Genomic DNA, 22,644 nt, shown 5'->3' with positions numbered 1-22,644 from the left:
ACTGAAGCTCCCATGGCTAAGGTAGCACCTCCTGCACAGCTGGTGTTTACTGAGTGAATCATTCAACACTTGTAAGTAATACCTGACTCTGATATGTAACAAAGCTGCGAAAAAAGGGAAGAGGGTGTTAAATTCACTTAATAGGGCATATCTAGGTTGCTGCATGGTGTGACAGGGAGACCGGCAGATTGGTACCGTAGCGCTTGCTGCTAGTTTTAGCCCTTAATTTCATTTGCTGTATAATCAGCTGGGTGTGGTGGCTCATGTCTATAATCCCAGTAGTTTGGGAGGCCGAGGCTTGAGCCCAGGAGTTTGAGACCAACCTGGGCAACCCAGTGAGACCCCATCTCTACAAAGAAAAAAAAAAAAATTAGCCAGGCGTGGTGGTGCATGCCTGTAGTCCCAGCTACCCTGGAGGCTGAGGTGGGGAGATCACTTGAGCTGGGGAGGGTGAGGCTGCAGTGAGCTGTGATCGTGCCACTGAACTCCAAGCTGGGTGACAGAGCAAGACCTTGTCTGAAAAAATAACGGTGATAATAATTTGGCCAGGCACAGTGGCTCAAGCCTGTAATCCCAGCACTTTGGGAGGCCAACGTGAGCAGATCACCTGAGGTCAGGAGTTCAAGATCAACCTGACCAACATGGTGAAACCCGTCTCTACTAAAAATACAAAATTAACTGGGTGTGGTGGCCCACGCCTGTAATCCCAGCTACTAAGGAGGGTGAGGCAGGAGAATCGCTTGAACCTGGGAGGCGGAAGTTGCAGTGAGCTGAGATCATGCCATTGCACTCCAGCCTGGGCCACAAGAGCGAAACTCCATCTCAAAAATATATATATAAATAAATAAAATAGCAATAATTTGCTGTAAGATCTTAGACATTACTTAATTCTCTAGAACCTTAAAACAATGTGTAAAAGGTAGATAAACATGACTCCCTTAAAAAGCGCATAAAGGTCAAAGTTAGCATACTCTGAAATGATGGACGGGAAAATACGAAAGGCTACATTCTGTGGATAACTGTTACTAACATGGCTTGCATAAGACTGCACCTGCTGAACTGGCTTTGCCATTCATTCCCCTCTTTCAGTTCATATTTTCCCTGAATTAAGTAGGGAAAAAAACGAAAGCAACAGAGAACAGTCACTATTAACAGACAAGCTTCCTTGATGTGTCCATTTCTCCCACCACCTTCCTTCTTGGGGCTCACCTGCAAATGGCCCCAGAGGGCTCATGGCCACAGCAGCGTTGTATGGGTGTCCTAGTTCCACTCAGGGGACACCCACGGCTCACAAAGTGGGAAATTCTTTCCCTCGTATTGGTTTCTAACACTTTTAACATCACATTTTCGCCAGGCATGCCAGTGCTGTAATCCCAGCACTGTGGGAGGCCGAGGCGGGAAGATCGCTTGATTCCAGGAGTTTGAGACCAGCCTTGGCAACGTAGCAAAACACCATTTCCACAAAATCAAAAAAATCAGCTAGGTGTGGTGTGTGTGCCTGTAATCCCAGCACTGTGAGAGGCTGCAGTGGGAGGATCCCTAGAGTCCAGCAGTTCAAGGTTGCAGTGAGCCGTGATCGCACCACTGCACTCTAGCCTAGGCCACACAGCAATACCCTGTCTCAAAAAAAAAAAAAAAAAAAAAACCACATTGATTTTTGTCCACCTTTTTCTTCTTCTTTTTTTCAGGAGCCATCTTAATTGTTTCTTTCTTTTCTTTTTTTTTTTTTTGAGACAGAGTCTCACTTTGTCACCAGGTTGGAGTGCAATGGCGTGATCTCAGCTCACTGCAACCTCAGCCTCCTGAGTAGCTGGGTTACAGGCGTGGGCCACCACGCCCAGCTAATTTTTTGTATTTGTAGTAGAGACGGGGTTTCACCATGTTGATCAGGCTTGCAACTGGGAGGTGGAGGTTGCAGTGAGCCAGGATCACGCCACTGCACTCCAGTCTGGGCAGCAAGAGCGAAACTCCATCTCAAGAAAAAAGAAAAAAAAAGTGAATTTAGGCTGAATGCCGCGGCTCATGCCTGTAATCCCACTACTTTGGAAGGCTGAGAAGGGAGGATCAGTTGAGCCCAGAAACTTGAGTTCCACCTGGGCTACAGAGTGAAACCCCGTCTCTACAAAAAAAAAATGCAAAAATTAGCCTGGTGTGGTGGAGCTTATCTGTAGTCCCAGCTACTCAGGAGGCTGAGGTAGGAGGATCGCTTGAGCCCAGGAGGTCGAGGCTACAGTTAGCTGAAATTGCGCCACTGCACTCCAGCCTGGGCAACAGAGTGAGATACTGTCTCAAAAAAAAAAAAAAAAAAAAAGGCCGGGCGCGGTGGCTCAAGCCTGTAATCCCAGCACTTTGGGAGGCCGAGACGGGCGGATCACGAGGTCAGGAGATCGAGACCATCCTGGCTAACATGGTGAAACCCCATCTCTACTAAAAAAATCTACAAAAATCTAGCCGGGCGAGGTGGCGGGCGCCTGTAGTCCCAGTACTCGGGAGGCTGAGGCAGGAGAATGGCGTAAACCCAGGAGGCGGAGCTTGCAGTGAGCTGAGATCCGGCCACTGTACTCCAGCCTGGGTGACAGAGCGAGACTCCGTCTCAAAAAAAAAAAAAAAAAAACCTGAATTTATATGGAATCGCTGTTGTGACATTTTAACATCTTTCTCTATAGTTATTGTACAAAGAAGACTATCTTTTTTTCAAAAAAATTTTCAAGAAAAAAACACTTTCAGATTTTTCCACGGACTTAAAAGTATGAGACCACTCTAGCAAATGTATCTTGCTTATTTGGGAGCCTGGCAAAACATGAATGAAACCTTGTATGCAAAGTCTCTTTTTCTATTAGTCGGTGGCTGAAAGCCTTTGAAACAACCTGATCGGGGGAGTGGTATTGTGTAAGACCGTGACCTAAAAACAGCCTGTCAGGTCCCTGGCATCCCATTTTTCAACAGCAGGATGTGATCTTAATGGGCTTTATTGACATCATAAATCGGAGAGCGTGGATGGTATCCATTTCCAGTTGTTTAATTAAAGAAATGAAAGATCTTATAATGTGGAGTTGACATGGAGAGTTTGTCAAGCTACAATAAAATTTTCCAAGAGCTGTGACCTTGAGTCATAAAATGACTGATCAAGAGGGAACGTTTTGTCATACTGTAGAAGTGACTGTATGGACTTCTTTTCTTCTTAGCTCTAATCCCAACGGAGAGAACCAACTGCTTCTGACCGCTTTCTGTTTCAACCCAGAGTGACTCTGTGGGCAAATCAATACAAGTATTATCATTTTAAAATAAGCTATGATTAAATAATAAAATAAGATAAACTTTTATTATTTATTTATTTATTTTGAGACAGAGTTTCACTCTTGTTGCCCAGGCTGGAGTGCAGTGGCGCGATCTCTGCTCACTACAACCTCCGCCTCCCGGGTTCAAGCGATTTTCCTGCCTCAGCCTCCGGAGTAGCTGGGGTTCCAGGCATGTGCTATCACACCAGGCTAATTTTTGCTTTTTTAGTAGAGACGGAATTTCGCCATGTTGGCCATGCTGGTCTTGAACTCCTGGCCTCAAGTGATCCTGGCCTGAGCCTTTCAAAGTGCTAGGATTACAAGCCTGAGCCACTGCACCTGGCCTGTTTTCCATCTTCCTAATGTAAGGGGTTCTTACACGTGTGAACAGGTGGGCGTGAGCAACCTGGATGCAAACAGGTGAAGCCACAGCATATTACAGACAGTCTCTGGCTTTTGTGGGTTTGGGAACAGCAAATTGCAGACGATCCCTGGCTTTCCTGGGTTTGGGGACTTTAGGATGCTTGACACAGTTGAGTGTAAAAGAATGATACGTTTTCTCACAACTTCTAAGATTTGAGAAGTGCTGAAAGCCCTAGAGATGAGAACGGTGGTGTCTATTAAAATGCAGCGTGAGATCGTCTAAGATTCATTTATATAAGGTTTAAAAATAAGCAGAACAAATACATGGCTTTACAAGTTCAGTCGTGGTTACCCTTGCTGAGGAGGGGGTAGGCAGAGGAAGGGGAGGAAGGGGAGTGAGGGGGGTTCTGGGGTGCTGGTTACCTTCTGTTCCTTGGTCTGAGCAATGGTAAATGGTCCCCTTTGTGAAAATTCATTGAGTTGTACACTGATGGCTTAGGCACTTCTTTCTATGTATGTGATATTCAATACATTTTTTGGAAATGTCAAAATGGGCCAGACATAGTGGTTCATGTCTGTAATCCCAGCACTTTGGGAGGTGGAAGCGGGTGGATTGTTTGAGCTCAGGAGTTTGAGACCAGCCTGGGCAACATGGTGAAATCCCATCTCTACAAAAAATAGCCAGGCGTGGTGGCTCACCTATAGTCCCAGCTACTTGGGAGCCTGAGGTGGGACAATCACCTGAGCCCAGGGAAGTTGAGGCTGCAGTGAGCTGTGTTTGTGCCGCTGCACTCCAGCCTGGGTGACAGAGCAAGACCGAATCTTGAAAAAAAGAAGAAAAAGAAAAAGGGCTGGGCACGGTGGCTCAAGCCTGTAATCCCAGCAGTTTGGGAGGCTGAGCCGGGCGCATCACCTGAGGTCGGGAGTTTGAGACCAGACTCGCCAACATGGAGAAACCCATCTCTACTAAAAATACAAAATTAGCCTGGAGTGGTGGTGCGTGGTGCTCACGTCTGTAATCCCAGCTACTCGAGAGGCTGAGACAAGAGGATCGCTTGAATCCAGGAGGTGGAGGTTGCAGTGAGCTGAGATCGTGCCATTGCACTCCAGTCTGGGTAACAAGAGCAAAATTCTGTCTCAAAAAAAATAAATAAATAAAAGTAAAAATTGAGTATAGAAGAATCTTTGTCAATCTTTTACAGAAAGTCGGTATGAGAATTGTCTATCTAATAGAATTTTTAAATACGTGTTATTTTTTAGAAGAGTTTTAGATTTACAGAAAAATTGAGAAACTCGTTCATGGAGTTTCCATACGCCCTAGGCCCAGTTTCCCCTATTATTAACATACTAGTGTGGGCCAGGCACAGTGGCTCACGTCTGTCATCCCAGCACTTTTGGAGGCCAAGGCAGGGGACTCACCTGAGGTCAGGAGTTCGACCAGCCTGATCAACAAGGTTAAAACCTATCTCTAGTAAAAATACAAAAATTGGCTGGGTAAGGTGGCGTGCACCTGTAATCCCAGCTACTCGGGAGGCTGAGGCAGGAGAATCACTTGAACCTGGGAGGCAGAGGTTGCAGTGAGCCGAGATCGAGCCACTGCACTCCAGCCTGGGCGACAGAGCGAGACTCCATCTCAAAAATACATAAATAAATAAATAAAATAAAAAATATATTAGTATGGTGCATTTTTTACAAAGAATAAACCCATATTGCTACATAAGTAGCAATACCAACCAAAGTCGGTAGTTTATTCAGGTTTCCTTACTCTTCCCCAATTTTTCTGCTCCAGGCCCTCACACTGCCTTTGGTCACCACGTCTCCCTGGGCTCCTCTGGGCTATGACAGTGTTTCTGGTGACCTGGATGGTTTTGAGGAATGCTGGTGTGGGATCGTATAGCAGGAGTTTGAGACCAGGCTGGCCAACATGGTGAGATCCTGTTTCCACTAAAAATACAAAAATTAACCGGGCGTGGTGGCGCATGCCTGTAATTCCAGTTCAGGCGACTCTCCTGCCTCAGTCTCCCAAGTAGCTGGAATTACAGGCACCCGCCACCAAGCCCAGCTAATTTTGGTATTTTTAGTAGAGACAGGGTTTCACCATGTTGTTCAGGGTGGTCTCAAACTCCTGACCTCAGGTGATCCACCACCTTGGACTTTCAAAGTGCTGGGGTTACAGGCGTGAGCCACCCCGCCCGGCTTGTAATTTAACTTTTTTCAGACCACATAGAAGACGGTGGTGCTGTAAGATGAAACTGTCCTAGGCAGGGTGCTATTTTTTGTTTTTCATGTTTTGTTTTGTTTTGTTTTGAGATGGAGTCTTGCTCTTGGTGCCCAGGCTGGCTGGAGTGCAGTGAGCCAAGATGGCACCACTGCATTCCAGCCTGGACGACAGAGTGAGACCCTGTCTCAAAGAAAAAAAAAAAAAACTTCTAAAAGAACATCATGGGGGGAAAATTACGTTTTATTCGACTTCTCTACATGTAAAGTACCATTTAATGTTTTTAAAATTTTGAATTGGCCGGGTGCGGTGGCTCACGCCTGTAATCCTAGCACTTCGGGAGGCTGAGGCAGGAAGATCATCTGAGGTCAGGAGTTCAAGACCAGCCTGATCAACATGACAAAACCCTGTCCCTACTGAAAATACAAAAAATTAGCCAGGCATGGTGGTGGGCACCTGTAATCCCAGCTGCTTGGGAGGCTGAGACAGGAGAACTGCTTGAACCTGAGATGCAGAGGTTGCAGTGAGCCGAGATCTCACCACTGTACTCCAGCCTGGGTGACAGAGTGAGACTCTGTCTCAAAAAAAAAAAAAAAAATGTACTGGGAGTCCTACATTTTATCCAACAACCCGGGCTCAGGACCTCCCCCAGCAAGGCCTGGGACGCCCTGCCTCTGTCACTTCCTCACCAAAGCTCAGCAAACCCCGCATTCTGGATTTCTTCCAGTGCTGGGAACCATTCAAGCTCTTTCCCAGCGCAGGGCCTTTGCGCAGCGTGTTCTATATTGCTGGAACCCTCCACACACGCCTGGCTCCTTCTCACTCACGAGGTTTCAGCTTAAATGTCTCCTCCTCAGAACACCCTTTCCTGAGCCAGCTATGGTGGAGCCCCTGTAGTCCCAGCTACTCAGGAGGCTGAGGTGGGAAGATTGCTTGAGCACAGGAGTTCCAGGCTGCAATGACCCATGATTGCATCACTACTCCAGCCTAAGTGACAGAGCAAGACCCTGTCTCTAAAACAAAAATAATTAATTAACTAAAAATTAAAAGGGCCGGGCCAGGTGGCTCACACCTATAATCCTAGCACTTTGGGAGGCTGAGGCGGGTGGATCACCTGAGGTCGGGAGTTTGAGACCAGCCTGACCAACACGGAGAAACCCCATCTCTACTAAAAATACAAAATTAGCTGGGCGCAGTGGCGCGTGCCTGTAATCCCAGCCATTTGAGAGGCTGAGGCAGGAGAATCGCCTGAACCCAGGAGGCAGAGGTTGCGGTGAGCCAAGATCGTGCCATTGCACTCCAGCCTGGGCAACAAGAATGAAACTCTGTCTCAAAAAAAAGAAAAAAAAAAGACCAGGCATGGTGGCTTACACCTGTAATCCCAGCACTTTGGGAGGCCGAGGTCAGCAGATCACGAGGTCAGGAGATCACGAGATCAGGAGATGGAAACCATCCTGGCTAACACGGTGAAACCCCATCTCTACTAAAAATACAAAAAATTAGCCGGGCGTGGTGGCCTGTAGTCCCAGCTATTCGGGAGGCTGAAGCAGGAGAATGGAGTGAACCTGGGAGGCGGAGCTTGCAGTGAGCCGAGATCGTGCCACTGTACTCTAGCCTGGGCTACAGAACGAGACTCCGTCTCAAAAAAAAAAAAAAGACATGTGGACTGGGCGTGGTGGCTCACGCCTGTAATCCCAGCATTTAGGGAGACCAGGGCAGGCAGATCACATGAGCCAGGAGTTCCAGACCAGCCTGGGCAACTTAGTGTGAGAGCCTGTCTCTAAAAACACAAAAATAAATGAACTTAGCCAGGCATGCTGGCGAACACCTGTAGTTACGAGGGACTGAGGCAGGAGGATCACCTGAGCCCAGGAACTTGAGGCCTCAGTGAGCCTTGATTGTGCCACTGCACTTCAACCTGGGTGACACAGCAAGACCCTGTCTCAAAAAAAAATAAAATTTAATGTAATTTTTTTTTTTTTTTGAGAAGGAGTCTTGCTCTGTTGCCCAGGCTGGAGTACAGTGGTGTGATCTCAGCTCACTACAAACTCCGCCTCCCGGGTTCAAGCAATTCTTCTGCCTCAGCCTCCCGAGTAGCTGGGATTACAGGCACACCACCACATCTGGCTAATTTTTTTATTTTTAGTAGAGACGGGGTTTCATCATATTAGCCAGGCTGGTCTTGAACTCCTGACCTCAAGTGATCCGCCAGCCTCAGCCTCCCAGAGTGCTGGGATTACAGGCACGAGCCACCGCACCTGGCCTGTATTACATTCTTAAAATTAAGTTATGTCAGCCAGGCGTAATCCCAGCACTTTGAGAGGCCAAGGCAGGTAGATCACGAGGTCAGGAGACCACCCTGACCAACATGGTGAAACCCCATCTCTATTAAAAACACAAAAATTAACCGGGTATGGTGGCACCCCGGTAGTCCTAGCTACTCAGGAGGCTGACGCAGAGAATTGTTTGAACCTGGGAGGCGGAGGTTGCAGTGAGCCGAGAATGCACCATAGAACTCCAGCCTGGGCAACAGAGCAAGACTCCGTTTCAAAAAAAAAAAAAAAAATTAAGTTGTGATTAAGTTATGTCGAATTATATTTTCCTAGGCATCCAGAACCTTCCAACATGAATTCATGGTAACGGAAACACCTAAATGTTGTTTCTGGCAATCTCTTGTAAAGTCTGTGTTAAACTTTTCTTCCCTGACTAGCATTGAAATCGCTGTAGAACACACAGATTTGGTGTGAGGTGACTTCATGGTGAAAAAGTTCCTGTTTATTGAGTCAAAGTCAAGCCATCGTGCAGCCAAGTACGGATGGGCCAACTGCCAAGCGATGGTTGAGAAGGCGGAGAAGAGTGATGGAGTTATCAGCGAAATCAGAGCTGCCTCGATGGGTTTCCAATCGGAAATTCCCAAGGGTAACCCTACAGGGAGTGCATAAAGCTACTCAGTGTAATCAGTAGCGTACAACTTCTGTACAATTTGCATAAGATGCACAGGTTGCAATTTGGTTTCAGACTTTGTGTTTCTTTTCTTTTCTTTTTTTTTTTTTTTGAGACAGGGTCTCGCTCTGTTACCCAGGCTGGAGTGGAGTGCACGGGTGTGATCTCGGCTCACTGCAACCTCTGCCTCCTGGGCTCTAGTGATCTTCCCATCTCAGAATCTCAAGTAGTGGGGACTACAGGCACACGCCACCACACCTGGTTAATTTTTGTATTTTTTGCAGAGAAAGGATTTTGCGATGTTGCCCAGATTGATCTTGAACCCTTTAGCTCAAGAGATCCTCCAACCTCGACCGCCCAAAGTGCTGGGATTATAGGCATGAGCCACCGCGCCCAGCCTGGTTTCAGACTTTTATAAATAACATATTATTTCGTCTAAATAGCTTGTTTGTCTTTCCTTTTTTTTTTTTTTTTTTTTGATACCGTCTCACTTTGTCACCCAGGCTGGAGTGCAGTGGCGCGATCTTGGCTCACTGCAGCCTCAACCTCCCAAACTCAAGCAATCCTCCCGCCTCAGCCACCTGAGTAGCTGGGGCCACAGGCACGTGCCATCACACCCGGCTAAGTTTTGTATTTTTAGTAGAGACGGGGGCTTCACTATGTTGGCCAGGCTGGTCTCGATCTCTTGACCTCCTGATCCACCTGCCTCGGCCTCCCAAAGTGCTGGGATGACAGGTGTGAACCACCGTGCCCGGCCCTCAATTGGGTTTTTTGTTACAGGTGGATGGAGCTGAATTCCTAAGGAAAAGCTCAATCCAGTTATGGATGGATCTTGTTCCTCCTTATCAAGGGATCCCCGAGAGAACGCTGGGCGTGTCCTCCTTTGGTCCAGCCTGGGTTGCCGCTTCGACGCTCCCTCTGTGCAGGGTGGAAGGTACCTGCAGGCTGCCCGTCTGTACCCTGGGATCTGGGGGACACCTGATGAAGTATTTGCATTTAATCATCATCTTGATGTGGATGCTTTTAGGAGCAATGACTGAGACTGGGAGGGATTATAAATACTCAAATGACAGGAAATCTTCAGCTGTCTTCCACCATCACTCTTCGAAAACATTAGTGTCTCATCTCGATAACGAAACAATGTCAGTGCATCCTGAGAGCATCTGGCTCACGTCTCCATTCAAGGCTGTGCCCACTGAACCTGGCTGTTTTGAATATTAGACTATTTTATCAGATTTTCTGACCATCCACCTTCCGCTGCTCACAGACCTTGGGTTTCAGAGAAAAGGCTCCTGGATTTCAATGCAATCCATTCTCTTCCGTGGACACATGAAGCAAGCAACCTATGGGAGGCTTTTTTCTCTTTTTTCTTTTTTACTTGCCTTAAAAAAAAAAAATCAGCCGGGCGCAGTGGCTCAAGCCTGTAATCCCAGCACTTTGGGAGGCCGAGACGGGTGGATCACGAGGTCAGGAGATCGAGACCATCCTGGCTAACACCGTGAAACCCCGTCTCTACTAAAAAATACAAAAAACTAGCCGGGCGAGGTGGTGGGCGCCTGTAGTCCCAGCTACTCGGGAGGCTGAGGCAGGAGAATGGCGTAAACCCGGGAGGCGGAGCTTGCAGTGAGCTGAGATCCAGCCACTGCACTCCAGCCTGGGCGATAGAGCGAGACTCCGTCTCAAAAAAAAAAAAATAAAATAAAAAATCTTTTGTTGGGGTTTGTTTCACTAGTAGGAAAGCTGACCCCCATGTGGACAGGTTGTCTGCACCCACTCACAAATTCATTCATGCGTCACATGCTTTTTGGAGCCGGCATGGCCCTAATCTTTGAGGAGCTCACAATTGGAAGTGAGGGGAGTATCCACGCGGTGGAGGTTCCCACTGGCTTAGTTACGTTTGGTTCGGGGTTAGGAAGTAGAGCAAAAACAGGGCTTGGTTTAGCACTGCTCCCAAGTTGCTGACATTTATTTTTACTAATCATCCCTCAAAAAAAGAATCAGGAGGCCAGGTGCGGTGGCTCACGCCTGTAATCCAAGCAATTTGGTAGGCCGAGGCGGGTGGATCACCTAAGGTCAGGAGTTTAAGACCAGCCTGGCCAACATGGTGAAACCCTGTCTCTACTAAAATACAAAAATTAGCCGGGCATGGTGGCGCACACCTATAATCCCAGTTACTCAAGAGGCTGAGGCAGGAGAATCACTTGAACCCAGGAGTCAGAGATTGCAGTGAGCCAAGATCACGCCATTGCACTCAAGGCCAGGCGACAGAGCAAGACTCGGTCTAAAAAACAAGAAAATAAGACTCAGGCTGGGTATGGTGGCTCACACCTATAATCCCAGCACCTTGGGAAGCCAAGACAAGAGGATCTCTTGAGCCCAGGAGTTTGAGACCAACCTGGGCAACATGGCAAGCCCTCATTTCTTAAAAACAGTTAAACTTTAGCCAGGCGTGGTAGTGTGCACTTGTAGTCCCAGCTACTTGGGAGGCTGAAGTGAGAGAATTGCTTGAGCCTGTGATTTCAAATTCCAAATGATCAATTGCAAACTGATTTTCTTTTATTCTTTTTTTTTTTTTTTTTTTTTTGAGACAGAGTCTTACTCTGTCACCCAGGCTGGAGTGCAGTGGCATGATCTTGGCTCACTGCAAGCTCCACCTCCCAGGTTCATGTCATTCTGCCTCAGCCTCCCGAGTAGCTGGGACTACAGGCACCCGCCACCACCCCCAGCTAATTTTTTGTATTTTTAGTAGTGACGGGGTCTCAATCTTCTGACCTCGTGATCCACCCGCCTCAGCTTCCCAATCCATCTCAAAAAAATAATAATAATAATAATTAGCTAAGTGTGGTGGCACGTGCCTGTGATCCCAGCTACTTGGGAGGCTGAGGCAGGAAAACCGCTTGAATCCAGGAGATGTAGGTTGCAGTGAGCCGAGATTGCGCCACTGCACTCCAGCCTGGGTGACAGAGCAAGATTCCATCCCCTGCCACCAAAAAAAAAAGAAAGACGTGCTCTTACTGATCAGAGGGTAAAGGAGGGAAAATCTAGGTTGCACCGTCATCAAGCAACAAGTAGCATTCCTGGGACTTGTTTGCAAAGACGAAAAAACCTGGGAGATGTGATGTGCAGATACAGTGTGAGCTGTGCTGGCTTGTAGAAAAAGACAGAATAGCTGGGCGCGGTGGCTTGCGTCTGTAATCCCAGCGCTTTGGGGGGCCAAGGTGGGCAGATCACCTGAGGCCAGGAGTTTGAGACCAGCCTGGCCAACACGGCGAAACCCTGTCTCTACTAAAAATACAAAAATTAGCCGGGCATGGCGGCGGGCGCCTGTAATCCCAGCTACACGGGAGGCTGAGGCAGGAGAATTGTTTGAACCCAGGAGGCAGAGGTTGCAGTGAGCTAAGATCGTAAGCGTCGATCTTCTGACCTTGTAATCCACCACCTTGGCCTCCCAACGTGCTGGGATTACAGGCATGAGCCACTGTGCCCAGCCCACTTCTTTTTTTTTTTAATCTTTATTTATTATTCATTATTTTTTTTTTGAGACAGGGTCTTAAGTGATCCTCCTGCCTCAGCCTCCCGAGTAGCTGGGAGTGTAGGCACACACCATGCCCGGCACACACCATGCCCGGCTAATTTATTTTTTGTAGAGATGGGGGTCTCACTATGTTACCTAGGCTGGCCACTGCACTCCAGCCTGGGCAACAGAGCGAGACTCCGTCTCAAGAAAAAAAAAAAAAAAAATGTTGGGATTACAGGCGTGACCCACCATGACTGGCCTACACTGCTTTTTTTTGAGATGGAGTCTCACCCTGTTACCCAGGCTGGAGTGCAGTGGCGTGGTCTAGGCTCATGGCAACCTCTGCCTCCCAGGTTCAAGCAATTCTCCTGCCTGAGCCTCCCAAGTAGCTGAGCCTACAGACATGTACTACCACACCCGGCTAATTTTTGTATTTTTAGTAGAAACAGGATTTTGTTGTGTTGGCTGGGCTGGTCTCGAACTCCTGACCTCAAGTGATCTGCCTGCCTCAGCCTCCCAAAGTGCTGGGATTACAGGCGTGAACCACTGCACCCGGCCTACACTGCTTTTAAGTCTTTCATTGTGCACCAGGGAAGAGTCAAACAAAGCAAAACTGGCGGCAGAAAGCACCCCCTTGTTTCTCTGTACCCACTACCCAGGTGTACCGCAGAGCAGACACGGTGAAAGTGTGCACGCTCGGGAAAGGCACAGCAACTGACATTTTACCAAGGTCCCTGAAGGGGCAGAAAGCAGGCCCTGAGAGGCACAGATGCCAAAAATGATGGTCAGGAATCAATGGGAAGCGTGTTTGTGCAGCGCTATTGGCATCTGACGTGTTTGTTATAATTGGCTCCCGCCAGCCCTGTCTCCTTTATTAATTGCACGTATTCCTCTTGACGAACGTGACATGCCGATGGCAGCGACGTGGGCTTGAAGACGAGGGTGCCTTTCCATCTAAGCCTAAAGTCACATTTGTGACCCGAACCTAAGACAGAGAGGAGCCCAAAGGTCACTTCTCCTCCAGGAATGTCTGGATGGGTGGCTTATTGGAGCCACTCGCCTAATTGTACCACCTTGAAGTAACCACATAGTGATAGTTTTCTGCGTCCCTTAAATCATGATGCTCGATAGGATGACTCTGCCTGAAGCCCGCCGGCAGCTGGAGTTTCATTCTGCAGACAAGGAAAACAAGGCCATTCCAAAAACTTTCAGAATTCAGCCGCTCAGTTCACCAATGAATGCTAAGATCGTGGGCTCAAGTTCAAGGAGATACAGGATGTGCACATGATAGTAAAGTATCAAAACAAAAACAGTGATCTGGCTGGGCGCAGTGGCTCATACCTGTAATCCCAACACTTTGGGAGGCTGACGTGGGTGGATCACCTGAGGTCAGGAGTTCGAGACCAGCTTGGTCAAAAAGGCAAAACCCCATCTCTGCTAAAAATACAAAAATTAGCTGGGCGTGGTGGCGCATGCCTGTAATTTCAGCAACTCAAGAGGCTGAGACAGGAGAATCCCTTGAACCCGGGAGGCAGAGGTTGCAGTGAGCTGAGACTGCGTCACTGCATTCCAGCCTGGGTGACAGAGCAAGACTGCGTCTCAAAACAAAAACAAACAAAAAAAACACTGGTATTCTTTGAGGCTGGGCACAGTGACTCATGCCTATAATCCCAACACTTTGGAAGGCCGAGGCAGGAAGATTGCTTGAAGCCAGGAGTTCAGGACCAGCCTGGACAATGTAGCAAGACCCTGTCACTACAAAACATACAAAAGTTACCTGGGTGTACTGGCAGGTGCCTATAGTCCCAGCTACTTGGGAAGCTAAGGTGGGAGGATCGCCTGAGCCTAGGGAAGTCGAGGCCGCAGTGAGCTGAGATTGTGCCACTGCACTCCAGCCTGGGCAACAAGAAGACCTTGTCTCAAAAAAAAAAGAAGAAGAAGAAAAGAAAAAATGTGACTGGGCATGGTGACTCACACCTGTAATCTCAACACTTTGGGAGGCCAAGGCATGCAGATCACCTGAGGTCAGGAGTTCAAGACCAGCCTGGCCAACATGGTGAAACCCATCTCTACCAAAAATACAAAACTCAGCCGGGCATGGTGGCGGACGCCTGTAATCTCAGTTACTCAGGAGGCTGAGCCAGGAGAAGCACTTGAACCCGGGAGTCAGAGTTTGCAGTGAGCCGAGATTGAGCCGCTATACTCCAGCCTCGGCGACAGAGTAAGATTCTGTCTTAAAAAAAGAAAAAAGAGAAAGAAAAAAAAAGATGCCGTGTCTAAGTGGACCCATGCAGTTCAAACCTGTGTTGGTCACACAGTCAACTGCACTTCATAAGAAAAAGGTTTTTGTTTTTGTTTTGAGACGGAGTCTCGCTCTGTCGCCCAGGCTGGAGTGCAGTGGTGTGATTTCGACTCCCCGCAAGCTCCACCTCCTGGGTTCATGCCATTCTCCTGCCTCAGCCTCCCGAGTAGCTGGGACTGCAGGTGTCTGCCACGATGTCCAGTTAATTTTTATATTTTTAGTAGAGTTGGGTTTCACCGTGTTGGTCCGGCTGGTCTTGAACTTCTGACCTCAGGTGATCTGCTTGCCTTGGCCTCCCAAAGTGCTGGGATTATAGGCATGAGCCACTGCACCTGGCCAGAAAAAGGTTTTAAAATGTTTACAAATGAGAAAGAAAAACAGCCAGGCTTTTCCATTACCTTCTGGAGCCACCTGAGGTCACTGCCTTGCTGCACTGCATCCTCATAACTGCTCAATCAATAGCTACATCTTTATAGTAAATAATTGTGTCCGTGGGGCTTTATTGGTCTCTGGCACGGGAGTTGTCAGGAGCACTTTCGTCAGCAGAGCAAAACCATTGATTTTCTGCCCATTCGTCCAGGGCACAAATTGGCCAGTTGCTGACGACCGGGATCAGAACTGGAGGGACCAGCTCTAGAACCCAGAACCCCTCCCAGCACTGGTCCCAGCAATGGTGGATGAAACGGTCTCTCCCCAGTCAATCACATTCCGGTGCAGTGTAACTTCCAAGAAAGAGGCCAGACAAGGCTGGGCGCGGTGGCTCACGCCTGTAATCCCAGCACTTTATGAGGCCGAGGCGGGTGGGTCACTTGAGGTCAGGAGTTCAAGACCAGCCTGGCCAACATAGTGAAACCCCGTCTCCACTAAACATACAAAACTCAGCCGGGCGTGGTGGCACACTCCTATAATCCCAGCTACTCGGAAGTCTGAGGCAGGAGAATAGCTTGAACCTGGAGGTGGAGGTTGCAGTGAACCAAGATTGCACCACTGCACTGCAGCCTGCGCAACAGAGTTAGATTCCATCTCAAAAAAAAAAAAAAAAAGAGGCCGAGTGTGGTGGCTCACACCCGTAATCCCAGCAGTTTGGGAAGCTGAGGCGGGTGGATCATGAGGCCAGGAGTTCAAGATCAGCCTGGCCAACATGATGAAACCCCGTCTCTACTAAAAATCCAAAAAAAAAAAATTAGTCGGCGTGGTGGCGGGCGCCTGTAATCCCAGCTACTCGGGAGGCTGAGGCAGGAGAATGGCGTGAAGCTGGGCGGCGGAGCTTGCAGTGAGCCAAGATCGTGCCACTGCACTCCAGCCTGGGTGACAGAGCGAGACTCGCCTCAAAAAAAACAAAGATGAATTGTAAAATTTGTAAAATGTATGTTAATATTTTAAACGTTTCTTTTTTTTTTTTTTTTTTTTTGAGGCGGAGTCTCGCTCTGTCGCCCGGACTGGAGTGCAGTGGCCGGATCTCAGCTCACTGCAAGCTCCGCCTCCTGGGTTTCCGCCATTCTCCTGCCTCAGCCTCCCAAGTAGCTGGGACTACAGGCGCCCGCCACCTCGCCCGGCTAGTTTTTGTATTTTTAGTAGAGACGGGGTTTCACCGTATTAGCCAGGATGGTCTCGATCTCCTGACCTCGTGATCCGCCCGTCTCGGCCTCCCAAAGTGCTGGGATTACAGGCTTGAGCCACCGCGCCCGGCCTTTTAAACGTTTCTTGTTCTTTACTTAGAATGACACAAAGTAGCAAACAGAACCACCATGACAAGCTAGGAGAGGAAGGAGAGAAGGAAAAAGGGATGGTGGAGAAAGAGCAAAGCTTTCTACTTTAGCACCTTTCACAACACTTTGTTTCTCATTTTTCATTTTGCACTAGGCCCTGAAAATTATTTATGTAGCCAGCCTTGGATATAATTCACACACACAAAAGCTCTTTGGGGCTTTCAGTAATTACTTTTTCTTTCTTTTTTTTTTTTTTTTTGAGACCGAGTCTCACTCTGTTGCCCAGGCTGGAGTGCAGTGGCACGATCTCAGCTCGCTGCAACCTCCATCTCCCAGATTCAGGTGATTCTTACGCCTCAGCCTCCTAAGTAGCTGGGATTACTGGTGCGTGCCACCACGCCCAACTGATTTTTGTATTTTTAGTTTCACCATGTTGGCCAGGCTGGTCTCAAGCTCCTGATCTCAAGTGATCCGCCCGCCTCGGCCTCCCGAAGCGCTGGGATTACAGGTGTGAACCGCCACACCCGGCCATTCTGGGCTGTTTTTGAGCTCACCAAGAGTTGAACAGTGACCTCCCCGGGACCAGGGGAGTCCTGAATATGCCTCCTTTGACTCGTCCAAGGCTTGCCAGCAGTTCTGGACCCTTTGCCGTGCTCTCCCCAGGCCTGCATGCATCCCCTAACTGTGCACCCCGATAGGGCCAGCCAGTGATGGATGCCCTAGAGCCTCTGATCATCCTTGCACAAGGGGCTGCCTCCCTTCCCAACCAGAGTCCAGACAGTGAAACCAGGGCCAGACAGTCTCCAGATGCTTCTCCCCAAAAACCCGGCATGCTTGGCAGGAGTCCCCTCCCCTGCTGCGCATCCATCCTCAGCAGGAGACCGGCTTTTCATCAGATAGGCCGTCGTCCTCCCTCGTGGGAGACAGAAAAGATGATAGTATCTAACCACGGGAGGCTGTCGGGTCCGGCCAGCAATCCCCCCGTACGCGGGTCTGCTCACGGAGCGCCGGGAGCAGAGACGAGGAGAACAAGGTCCGCGATTGTTCTCTGCGGCCCAATGGGAGCTTGCTTCCCTATCATCAGAACTCTCGTGTATGGAATCCTGCTGGCAATAGCTTTGCATTAACGGTTTGGGTTGACTGTTTTTGGCGGCTCCTTCAGCAAAAAGCACACTCAATGTGGCTGAGATTAGGCAGCATGAAAAGAATTCCTCTGCCTCCCAGCCAGAGCCTGGCTTTGAGGGGGAGGATCTTGTCCTGTATGTCCCCGGAAGCCTCAGCAGCACTGGTTGTTGGCGACTGCATTAGAAGAGTCTCATCATTCCTCAAGAGGTGGGGCTAGGCCGGGCGCGGTGGCTCAAGCCTGTAATCCCAGCACTTTGGGAGGCCGAGACGGGCGGATCACGAGGTCAGGAGATCGAGACCATCCTGGCTAATACGGTGAAACCCTGTCTCTACTTAAAAATACAAAAAACTAGCCGGGCGACGAGGCGGGCGCCTGTAGTCCCAGCTACTCGGAGGATGAGGCAGGAGAATGGTGTAAACCCGGGAGGCGGAGCTTGCAGTGAGCTGAGATCCGGCCACTGCACTCCAGCCTGGGTGGCAGAGCAAGACTCCGTCTCAAAAAAAAAAAAAAAAAAAAAAAAGAGGTGGGGCTGGCCGGCTCACGCATGTAATCCCAGCACTTCGGGAGGGTGAGGCGGGCGGATCACTTGAGGTCAGGAGCTCGAGACCAGCCTGGACAACATGGTGAAACCCCATCTCTACTGCAAATACAAAAATTAGCCAGGTGTGGTGGCGGGCGCGTGTAATCTCAGCTACTCAGGAGGCTGAGGCAGGAGAATCGCTTGAACCCAGGAAGCGGAGGCTGCAGTGAGCCGAGATCGTGCCACTGCACTCCAGCGTGGGCAACAGAGTGAGACCCTGTCTCCAAAAATAAAAATTAAAAAAAAAAATGAGGTGGGGCAGAGCGTCCCAGGCCCCAGGGCTCCGCAGCAGGGTGTCGCCTGCAGGTGGTACATGCACCTGAGGGTCTCCGTGGCCTCGGTGTTCTGCTCGTCGTCCTGTCTCCCCGGTGGCTGCCATGCCAGAGTCCTCTGACAGGCAGGACCTACCCCCAGCCCAGATGGAGATGCAGGGCTTGGCACCCTGGTCTAGAGGGTGGGGCCCCACCTGTGAACCCCAGCAGACAGGCAGCCTCCAGGGGCCACCGTGGGCCCTGCCTGGCATGTCCATCCTCACCCACCCACGATTTTGACCAAACCTCTTTTATCCAGGCCAGCGTGCCTCACACAACCCATGCCCCCAAGTCATCCACAGTCTTCCCTGAACTCCCTGCACCCACCCTGGGAGACCACCAGCGAGGTGGAGTACGGCGGGATCAGCCCTGCTCAGGGAGGAGCCGCCCCCCGCCCCACAACATGGGCCCAGCCCTGGGACCAGAATGAGCCTGAGCACAGCTCACATCTGAGACGTGTCCCCGGGGCGGTGGCTTCAGAGGGAGTGGCTTCCGGGCACAGAGCCTTGGACACAAGGCTGGTGTTCTGTGTTTTCTTAGATGTGGCATTTGTCCATTTGGCATCCATTAATCACAGGGCCAAACTAACAGCTACATAGTTTCCATCTTCCCTGCCCTCCAGAGTCCGCCTCTGAACCACCTCCTTATCTAACTCTCACAGCACAAGCTCATGTCCCCTGCCCTCAGTCACCAAGGGCCAAGCACCAAACAACCAGGGACAGCAAAGGTCCCAGAGCCCACTGGAATTACTCAGACTGACCAGCCCCAAGCCATTTCCCCACCGTGCCCTGCCTTTCCCCTGGAAACCCCTGGAAAGGCTCTGACCTTGGCTCCCCTGGCTCCTGTCTGCTCCTGACCAGCCCTGGAGCTCCCTGCACTGGCCCCAGGGACCCCAGCCCAGCACACACCCTCCTCCAGTTAAGTGCCTCACTTAACGACAGGCTATGGTCTGAAAAATGCATCATAAGGTGACTTTGTGTCATGGAAACATCACAGAGTTCACTGGCACAAATTTAGATGGCCAGGTGCAGCATCTCACACCTGCAATCCCAGTGCTTTGGGAGGCTTGAGGCAGGAGAATCACTTGAGCTCAGGAGTTTGAGACCAGCCTGAGCAACAGAGTGAGACCCTATTTCTACAAAAAGAAAGAATAGAAAAAATTAGCCAGGCATGGTAGCACGTGCCTGTAGCCCCAACTACTCAGAAAGCTGAGGCAGGAGGATTGCCTGAACCCAGGAGTTCAAGACTGCAGTGAGCTGTAATAGCACCACTACACTCCAGCCTGGGTGGCAGAGCAAGACCCTGTCTCTACAGAAGAAAAAAACAAAAAGGTCAGATATGGTGGCTCACACCTGTAATCCCAACATTTTGAGAGGCCAAGGTCGGTGGATCACCTGAGGTCACGAGTTTGAGAACAGTATGATCAACATGGCAAAACCCTGCCTCTACTAAAATACAAAAATTGGCCGGGGATGGGGGCTCACACCTGTAATCCCAGCACTTTGGGAGGCTGAGGCAAGTGGATCACGAGGTCAGGAGACCAAGACAATCCTGGCTAACACAGTGAAACCCCGTCTCTACTAAAAATACAAAAAAAAATTAGCCGGGCGTACTGGCAGGCGCCTGTAGTCCCAGCTACTTGGGAAGCTGAGGCAGGAGAATGGCGTGAACCCGGGAGGCAGAGCTTGCAGTGAGCCGAGATTGTGCCACTGCACTCCAGCCTGGGCAACACAGCGAGACTCCATCTCAAAAAAAAAAAAAAATTAGCTGGGCATGGTAGGGGGTGTCTGTAATCCCAGCTACTTGGGAGGCTGAGGTTGCAGTGAGCCGAGATCACGCCACTGCACTCACAGCCTGGGCAACAAGAGTGAAACTCCTTCTCAAACAGCAACAACAAAAAACCTAGACGGTAGAGCCCACTACACATCTTGGTTACATAAATTAAAATCCAGAGGGCACGTTTTGAGATGGGTGGTTTTCATCCTAGATCTCTGGCCCTCATTTCGGGTCCAGGATCTTCACTGTCAGATGGAGAGTCCAGAGAAAGAACCATCTAGAGGCAGTATCTGGAGAGAATTCTAAGTCACGAAACAGAACTCTTGCCTTCAGAAACACTAAGTGCCCCAACAGCCCAGTGGGGCTCAGATGTGCCCTATCCAGTGTGCCGGGAAAGTGGGTCCCTTATGCCACCTGGGCCAGCTCTTCCGTCCCCACTTTGCTTTTTTTTTTTTTTTTTTGAGGCAGAGTCTCGCTCTGTCGCCCAGGCTGGAGTGCAGTGGCCAGATCTCAGCTCACTGCAAGCTCCGCCTCCCGGGTTTACGCCATTCTCCTGCCTCAGCCTCCCGAGTAGCTGGGACTACAGGCGCCCGCCACCTCGCCTGGCTAGTTTTTTTGTATTTTTAGTAGAGATGGGGTTTCACCGTGTTAGCCAGGATGGTCTCGATCTCCTGACCTCGTGATCCGCCCATCTCGGACTCCCAAAGTGCTGGGATTACAGGCTTGAGCCACCGCGCCCGGCCTTTTTTTTTTTTTTTTTCCTGAGATGGGAGTCTGTTGCCCAGGCTGGAGTGCAGTGGTACGATCTCAGCTCACTGCAACCTCTGCCTCCCGGGTTCGAGCAATTCTGCCTCACCCTCCCAAGTAGCTGGGATTACGAGGCACATGCCACCCTGCCTAGCTAATTTTTTGTATTTTTAGTAGAGAGGGAGTTTCGCCATGTTGGTCAGGCTGGTCTTGAACTCCTGACCTCAAGTGATCTGCCCGCCTCTACCTCCCAAGGTGCTGAGACTGCAGGCCAGAATTTTTCTTAGCCAGCCTCCATCACCCCACCCCATTTGTCTGTCTCCCCCCTACCCTCGAGGAAGCGGCAGTCTGCCTGCCTGGCATGGCTGGTCCCACTCCAGGGTGCAGGTAAACGCCATCTCCCTGCCGGGCTCTCCGCCGGGCTCTCCCCAGCCTCAGCTCCCCTCAGCCCTGTGCCGTGCCCTCTGCCATTCATGCTTTCTTGGCCGTTGGGTGGTTTGCTCGTCTCCCCCAACGCTGGGCCTCCGCGTGGTCCTCCCACCTTGCCCTGCGAGCTCTCAGAAGCACACGCTCTAGCCCCGGGTGCCTGTTGGCGGAAGGAAATCCACTGTGGGCCTCTCTCTGCCACTGTCCCTGAGCCTCCTCCTCCCCTTTCTCCAGACCTTCAGTCAGGCTCCACCCGGACTCCTAGAGCCGCACTGCTGCACCAGGGAGCACAGACGGAGGAGGGGCCCACGTGCCGGCCGAGGGAATAAGGCAGGCATGCAGGACACAGCAAGAGCAAGCTCAGAACCCGAGAGCCCCTGAGGACGTGATAGGAGTCTGGGCCTCAGGAGTGGGGAGAGAGGCCTGGGGCCCCTGGTTCTGGACGGCCTCTGTGCCCGGGGCTGAGCTGGCCACTCTGGTCAGGGCATGGGGCTGGAGGGTCAGGCTGAGGCGGGCTCTAGTTTCCTCCCTCCCGGGCCCCTCAGTGTGGCCGTGCAGGGCAGAGCCAGGGGAGGGAAGGGGAAGCTGCCCCCTTCCGTGGTGAAGCCTGGATTGTGGGGTGCCATGGTGGGCAGCACCTGTGAGTCCCCTTTGTCCAGAAAGAGGGGTGCTTTGGGAACTTCCTGCAAGGGGCGCTGGCACTGGCCCTGCCCAGGGGCACTGATGGCTCCCGGCTGCGCAGAGCTGCCCCCAGGGCTACAATGGATAAAACAGAATAAAACAGATTCATCCAGGAACCCGAGGCTGCTCCTGCACCCCTGCCTCCCACCGCACCCTCTGGCTTAAGCGTTGGTCCCAATGACAGAGACCTCAGAAGTCAGCCCTTGCCAGTTTGAGAGGAACCTTCTAGAAAAGGAGCGTCCCGCAGAAATGAAGCCCCACATTCCTGAGGTCAGCAAATTTGCAGCCCCTCCCCGCACAGCTTCTGCAGGGACAGAGGAGACTAGTGTAGCAGCCAGCTGCTGTGGCCGCCCTGGAGAAAACATGCCAGGCCTTCCTGGGGTCCCCGGCCTGTCCTGGGCTGTGGTGAAGCCCCTGCAGAGGAACCCGCGTGGAAATCACAACCCCACAGCTCCTTACGGGAACAAGGCGCCCAGGACAGGCTGGCAGACAGGAGAAGGGGCTCAGGGCTGGGAGTCAGGAAAGGGGTGGGGACAGGAGCTCCAAGGGGACTCAATTCATTTTAAGTCACTCAAGGCCCTCTCACCCGTGGCCTGGCCCCCTCCTGGAGCCCAGGATCCAGATCATCTCAGGCTTGCAAGGGGCCTCTAGATCTGGCCACATGGCC

The 22,644-nt window shown here is 50.6% G+C and overlaps 2 long non-coding RNA genes across 3 annotated transcripts; both read right to left on the bottom strand.

Moving 5' to 3' along the window:
• Nucleotides 1-2,951: 2,951 nt before the first annotated feature.
• LOC117097837 lies at nt 2,952-21,347 on the bottom strand. The gene is made up of 2 exons (XR_004443072.1): nt 21,201-21,347; nt 2,952-3,248 (listed from the first exon to the last, which is right to left on the bottom strand). It is a non-coding gene; the product is annotated as an uncharacterized LOC117097837 (long non-coding RNA).
• Nucleotides 13,374-19,499, bottom strand: LOC117097838. 2 transcript variants are annotated; one of them, XR_004443074.1, is made up of 3 exons: nt 19,173-19,499; nt 17,332-17,433; nt 13,374-13,491 (listed from the first exon to the last, which is right to left on the bottom strand). It is a non-coding gene; the product is annotated as an uncharacterized LOC117097838 (long non-coding RNA). The 2 variants fall into 2 exon arrangements; XR_004443073.1 differs by lacking the exon at nt 19,173-19,499 and adding an exon at nt 18,795-19,158.
• Nucleotides 21,348-22,644: the final 1,297 nt, after the last annotated feature.

Source organism: Trachypithecus francoisi, unplaced genomic scaffold (assembly GCF_009764315.1).
Source record: "Trachypithecus francoisi isolate TF-2019V2 unplaced genomic scaffold, Tfra_2.0 Lachesis_group15, whole genome shotgun sequence".
Taxonomy (NCBI): Eukaryota; Metazoa; Chordata; class Mammalia; order Primates; family Cercopithecidae; genus Trachypithecus; species Trachypithecus francoisi.
The sequence above is the reverse complement of the archived record's forward strand: the minus strand, read 5'-3'. Positions and strand labels throughout refer to the sequence as shown.